This window comes from Protobothrops mucrosquamatus, unplaced genomic scaffold (assembly GCF_001527695.2).
Source record: "Protobothrops mucrosquamatus isolate PMUCROS unplaced genomic scaffold, P.Mucros_1.0 scaffold18, whole genome shotgun sequence".
In the NCBI taxonomy this organism is placed as follows: domain Eukaryota; kingdom Metazoa; phylum Chordata; class Lepidosauria; order Squamata; family Viperidae; genus Protobothrops; species Protobothrops mucrosquamatus.
In genome coordinates, this window is record NW_015386403.1 from 732,247 (window position 1) to 739,020 (window position 6,774).

The 6,774-nt window shown below is 44.8% G+C and overlaps 1 pseudogene; it reads left to right on the plus strand.

Moving 5' to 3' along the window:
* Positions 1-457: 457 nt before the first annotated feature.
* On the plus strand, positions 458-6,042 carry LOC107282897 (annotated as a pseudogene).
* Positions 6,043-6,774: the final 732 nt, after the last annotated feature.

Genomic DNA, 6,774 nt, shown 5'->3' on the forward strand with positions numbered 1-6,774 from the left:
TTCTGCCATCTGCCGAGCGTGCGGAAAGAAAGGCCACATCACTGCGGTTTGCCTGGGTCGACAGAAGGTACAACCGAAGGAAGAATTGAATCTGAAAGGTACCAGGGTGCCCAGCCAAAACAGGGTGGGTTTCTGTGCAACACACAGGAATATATTAAGAATAGGCACACACAAACCCCTTAAAAAGAAATTGTCCCTTAAAGTAAGACTGCAAGGAGTTCCATTGTCAATGGAACTAGACACGGGGTCTGCCCTATCCATAATTTCCCTAAACACATTTCACAAAATCTGCAGCAGCAGTGGCCAGCGAGCTTCGCTAAGGCCTTCTAACGTAATCCTTATGGATTTTCAAAATTCCAAGGTGTGCGTTAAGGGGGAGGCCACCCTTAAGGTACAGTATAAGAATTTTGAAGGCCCCTTAGACGTGCTGGTTGTTGGGGGTGAGCGCACGAGTCTGATTGGACTCGATTGGTTTGAGGCCTTAGGAATCCAGGTAACAGGGCTGCACAAATTGCAAACAGAGACCCTTGCAGATGTCTGCAAGGAGTTTGCAGATGTGTTCAGTTCTGAGCTAGGATCCTACAAGGGACATCCAGTTTCACTTAAGCTAGATTCAGCTGTACAGCCCATAAGGGTTAAACCTAGGAGAGTACCATTTGCTCTTAAGGGCAAGATTGATGTTGAACTGGACAAGTTGCTCCAGCAAGGCATATTAGAGCCTGTAGACTCCAGCCCGTGGGAAACTCCCATTGTAACGCCTTTAAAGGCAAATGGGGACATTCGTATTTGTGCAGACTACAAGTGCACACTAAACAAGGCCCTACAGCAACATGCTTATCCTGTGCCTGTAGTGAGCCACATTTTGGCTTCTCTTAAGGAGGGCAAGATTTTTGCAAAGCTTGACCTGGCTCAAGCGTATCAACAGTTGCCTGTTGATGATGCAGCAGCAGAGGCTCAAACTATTGTTACCCATAGAGGGGCTTTCAAGGTGAAAAGGTTACAGTTTGGGGTGAATGTAGCCCCTGGCATTTTTCAAAGTGTAATGGAAAACACCCTGAGGGGTATTCCTGGTGTGTGTCCTTATTTTGATGACGTCCTCATCGCAGGGGACTCAGCTCAAATGCTGGCAGAAAGGTTAAGGGCTGTTTTGCTTCGTTTCCGAAGAGCAGGCCTTAAGTTAAAACAGGACAAATGTAAGATTGGTGTACATTCCACTGATTTCCTGGGGTTCAGGAGAGATGCTCAGGGTATCCACCCGTCTGATGCTAAGCTCAAAGCTATTCAGCAGGCTCCAAGCCCTAAGTCTAAGGGTGAATTACAAGCTTTTGGGGGTTTATTGAACTTCTATCATGCTTTTCTGCCTCATAAAGCTGCTATTGCTGAACCTTTACACAGACTTTTGGATAAAAATGCCTGTTGGCAGTGGACCAAAGCCCATGAAGCTAGTTTCAATGAGGTTAAGGCCTTGCTTACATCCAATGCGGTGCTAGCTCATTTTAATGAGCAGTTGCCAGTGTGTCTGGCTTGTGATGCTTCCCCCTATGGTGTAGGTGCTGTGCTTAGCCATCTGATGGGACTCAGGTCCCTGTGGCATATTATTCTAGGACATTGTCTGCTGCTGAGTGGAACTATGCTCAGATTGATAGGGAGGCTTTGGCTATTGTGGCTGGAATTAAAAAATTCCATGATTTCATCTATGGCCGCCACTTTACGGTCTTTACTGACCACAAGCCTTTGCTGGGGTTGTTTACTACATCTAAACAAACCCCACACATCCTGTCCCCTCACATGCTGCGATGGTCCATTTTTTTATCAGCTTATGATTATTCCCTAGTTCACAAACCTGGCAAAGAAATGGGTCATGCTGATGGCTTAAGTAGGCTGCCATTGCCTGCTGTGGAGCCTGATCCTGCCCCTGCTGTGCTCATATTGTCCATTCAGGATTTGCCAGAGTGTCCCCTTAATGCTAGGGATGTGGCTGCTGAAACTGTCACTGATCACACGCTTAAACGCATGCTGACATGGGTGCTGTCAGGTTGGCATGACAGGTGCCCAGAGGAGGACTTTCAACGTTTTTGGGTCAAGAGGCACGAGTTGTCCACGTTCAATGGCTGCCTCCTCTGGGGTTCTAGAGTTGTGATTCCGGCCTCATTGAGGTCGAGAATCTTAGTTTCCTTACATGAGGGTCACTCTGGGATTGTCAGGATGAAAGCGCTTGTGCGCAGCCATCTGTGGTGGCCTGGCATTGATAAAGCCATTGAGGCCCAGGTACATGGGTGTCACGCGTGTCAGCAGTCCAGGCCGGAAGTGCCTCAGGCCCCTGTTCATAGGTGGGAGGAAACTCACACTCCATGGTCTAGAATACATATAGATTATGCTGGGCCCTTTCAGGGGCAATTCTTCCTGGTTGTGGTAGATAGCCATTCCAAATGGCTGGAGGTTGTGCCTGTGTCATCCACCACTACTGCCAAGACCATCCAGGTGTTGAGAAACATTTTTGCTGCCCATGGTCTGCCAGATGTTTTGGTGTCGGATAATGGTCCTCAATTTACTTCTACTGAGTTTCAGGGTTTCCTACAAGCCAACATGATTCGCCACACTACTTTGGCTCCATTCCACCCTTCCACCAACGGTCTGGCTGAATGGATGGTCCGCGTCGCCAAGGACGCTCTCAAGAAACTGACTTATGGCAACTGGCATCACAGGTTGGCTGACTTTCTTCTAGCCCATCGTACTACTCCGTGCACTGCCATGGGTAAGTGCCCGGCTGAACTCCGTTGGGGTTGCCGGCTTGTGACTAAATTGGACAGGCTGCATCCGGAGCGAGTAGCTTCACAGGTGTCCCAGCTGCACCCACCATGGGTCCTGCAAGTGGGTGATCCTCTCTGGGCTAGGAATTATGGGCCTGGACACCTCTGGGTCCCGGCTGTGGTCTACAAGGTCTCGGGGCCTCTGTCCTATGAGGTGTCCTTGGACGACGGCCGCATTCTTCGCTGCCACATTGATCAACTACGTGTGAGGCGGGACTCGCCTCGGTTTCCTCCTCAGTCTTCTCTAGGGGGGGAGGAGGAATGGGAAATGCATTCTGGGAATCAGCATCAGCAGCCGACACTGGCTGTTGAGGACACCATGGGTACGCAACACCCAAATTCGGCAAGTGCTCCAAATAGGAATTCAAGGGGCAGGGGGCAAACATACACCCCCACACTCACTCCAGCCTGGGAGTCACCCCGGAGGTATACTCATTACCCACAACTCACCAACAATACTCCAGACAAGGAGACTGACTGGGAGCATCCTCATAACTCACAACATACAAGAGAGCAGGCACAACAGGTTGGGGACTTGCCCTTTTCAGCAATGGCTCACAGAAGGAAGTCCCCACGCATTAGGGCTAACAGGGAGGTATCCTTGGACCCTATCACTACAGAAAGGAGCCAGGAAAATTACACACCTTCAGGGAACATGGAGATGAGTTCAGAGGGCTCAGAAAGCTCCCTAAGAGGCAGGTCAACCAGGTATAGTGAACAGCAGAGTCCGGACTACCTGAGCCTAGGAGGCGAACAGGAAAGTCAGGCAGCAGTCATAAGACAGCCTCAGTCTAATTCACCTAGTGTGGAAAGCAACGGTGGGGACACTGCAAGCTCCCCAGGTCCGAGAAGGTCACTACGGGACAAAGGCCCTCCCAAATACCTTGCAGATTATGTGAGGTGAGCAAGAGTTATAGAAATCTGGACAAGAGGTCCAGGCTGGTTAGCTCTTAGAAAAAGGGCTGGGCGCATTGGTTCTCAGAACGACAGAATGACCCTATGCTTCTCACACTCCGTGCATCTAATGCAAAAGTTAATAAACACATGCTCTACCAAAGGTGGCGTTCATGTTGGGCGCAGCATTATTTTATCTAGGGGGGAGGGGTGTTGTGTCCTGAGCCTGCAGAAGCAGGCTCGGGACGATGCAAGAGTCCCGGGCAATTGCAAAAGCTGCCCGGGACCAGACTGAGCGGCGCTGGCCTTGCGCGCTTGCGCAAGGCGGGAAAAAGACGGCCTGCTATTGGTTGGAATTGCCCGGGGATCCGGGGGTATAAATAGAGGCCTGCGTGCCTCTGCTCTTGTTGGATGTTAGCTGTAAGAGAGAGAATAAAGATCTGTTAGCAACATGCATTGCCTCCTTCGCCGTTATTCTCCGGACTTAACACAGGGCATTAATAATTAGATGGAGTGAAAGCTCCACCTTAATGTAATTTCGGGACCAATGTAATTGTGCTTTCCTTGCTCCACCCCATTGCTGAGGAACTAATATTACTAGTATGCTGAGACCTGCCACTCCATTTTTCAAGGTTTTTCCCCCACCCCCTTTATCCTGAGAAATGGGCTTCTGTTTTTCTAGCTTATTTGCAGGGTGCATTTGAATTTGTTCTGCCTTTCTTTGGGTGGTATTTTTGTTGATTAATGTTGCAAAGTGATATGGGAACTGTGATTTTTACATCTTCTTGACTGTCCAATTCTGATCTGAAAAAAATCCTCATAGGACTATTTCATTTTGATAACATTTCTTGGAATTTAAATTGATACATGGGAATTTAAAAAAAAATATAGATAAACAGATTATTATAAAATGAAAGACAGGACGTTCTTCCATAACCCTCCGTTTTCTCATTCCTTTGATAACTTCCAGAATTTCTCAATCCACCCATAAGAAATTCTTTTAATATCAAAAGCAATTTCTTTCTTCTCCTTCTTGTGAAGATGATATAGCATAAAAATAAAAATCTAGTATAGAATGTGTTGGTAACCCAAATAATAGAAAATGTAACTCTAGGAAGGCAGATTGCTTTCCCCCTTGTTTTCTAAAATTTTATTGTTAAAGGCAGAGGTGAGACAACCTTGGCAGAAAAGTAGAATAATCACTTCCCAGTGACAAAGAAGATGCTTCAGATATTTTTGGAATCCTAGGACATTTTTTGGTTGAATGAATGGAATCCATATTTCTGATGATACATAGATACTTCTAAGCATGCTTAGATATCTCCAGTGTGTGATTAGGAACACCAGGAGCTTAAAAATGGGTCTCCATTATTCCCAGTCTCCCTTGCTACCAATTTGTCTTCCCCATAGTCTCAGCAAAGTACACTAGGGAACACAGAAGGGGGAGATAAATGAATGGCATGGAAACTGTAGACAGATGGCATTGGTAGGGAGTTTGGCTCAGAAACATCCTCCCTTTGGTCCCAAGTTCAGCATCATACCAATGAAAATACATTTTTTAAAAGTTTAACAATTACAGATTACTGTGCATTAATATATAATGCCTTTTCCCCAAAGTTTTAAGCAGAGACACTGCATGCCCCTTCTTGAAGGTAGCTTAATTAATACAAATGATGAATTACATCATGCCATTTTCCATTATCAAAATATGTTATTTTGAATCTAATCTAGCTATATTTAAATGTATTTCCTGTTTGCCAAGTTACCCACAAATAAGTGTATTTAGGATAACAAAGAAGCATGGCTTATTCTTTTCCATATTAGCAGTTTCAGCTATTGACACTGAAAGCATATTTATTAATTAATGCTGGCATTTAGAAATCTCAACCCTAAGTCTATCCCAAACTGCATCAGGAACATGCAGATCACTTGCATTTACAGATTTGCCTGATCTGAAAACAAGTGCAGATGGGTGGCTTTCTTCGTGCAGGTGAATGACAATGCTATTCCATCTGAAATATCAAGCACATTATGGATTAGCATAATTTTAATTTGTTTATAAAGAAATTAAAACAAAACAGTGGACTGTGCAAATGTTTCTAAAAAGGTATTGTGTAATGCTTGGTGACATATAGATCATATCCTTCAAATTGTTAAAGCTTTTGCATCTTTTTCCAAGTTTGTGTTAGCTGCTTTGCGCAACCCGCTTCTGTATCTTGCAAGTGTGTTCAGTCACATGCATCAGGAAAACGATGCAGCTGTTTTTAACAACTACAAAACATACCTATCATTTGAGTTCCCACATGCTCAAAGGAATTATGTCAAAGAATTAGCATAGCTCTAGTAGGCTATTTTTGGTGTAGTAAATATTGAGATGCAGATACCATGTTGAGGACATTTGTAAAAATGGCTGTCCTGGATAGTTTCCTTATTCATAAAGTGGCTGTTCATGATGGGCACCAGTCTTGCTATATAGACCAGATAAGGAAACCAACTCTACAGGGAGACTAAAATAACAGAATCTTTCCAGGTGATTGTGCTGTACTTTCTCTTCCTTATACTTGAGTGAGTTAGGGAGTGGCTGCATGAGCACTTACAAATGTTATCTTGTTTCAGCCTAGGTAACAGTTCCCACATATCTCCATAAAGGTCATCTTTCTTATTCTTTATGTGTCCAATATCAAAGCGTACTACTTCATGATGTTCTTAATCACACCTTTGACTCTTTTCATTGCAGATAGGCTCAACAAAGTAGTGCCTGCAGCTACTCAACACCTTCTATTCTATAGAATCCTTTGAGGCCAATGTAAAACAGGGCCATTTATTAAATAAAGATAATGTCAGGGACTATACTTTGCTTTGCATCTTATATTTATTTAGCTATTTGTAATTAAAACTATCTAAAATCAAGTGGACCAGGAAGCCTGGAATACACTGTCACCAACTGATCTGCAAACTTTCCTTGGAAGTCTGCCTGTAGTGCAGACAATATCTGTTATAATCTGGTGATTTAGATAGCATTCTCACAGCTAGAGGACCATTCAAAAGACTGAATCAAGTGTTCTTTCCC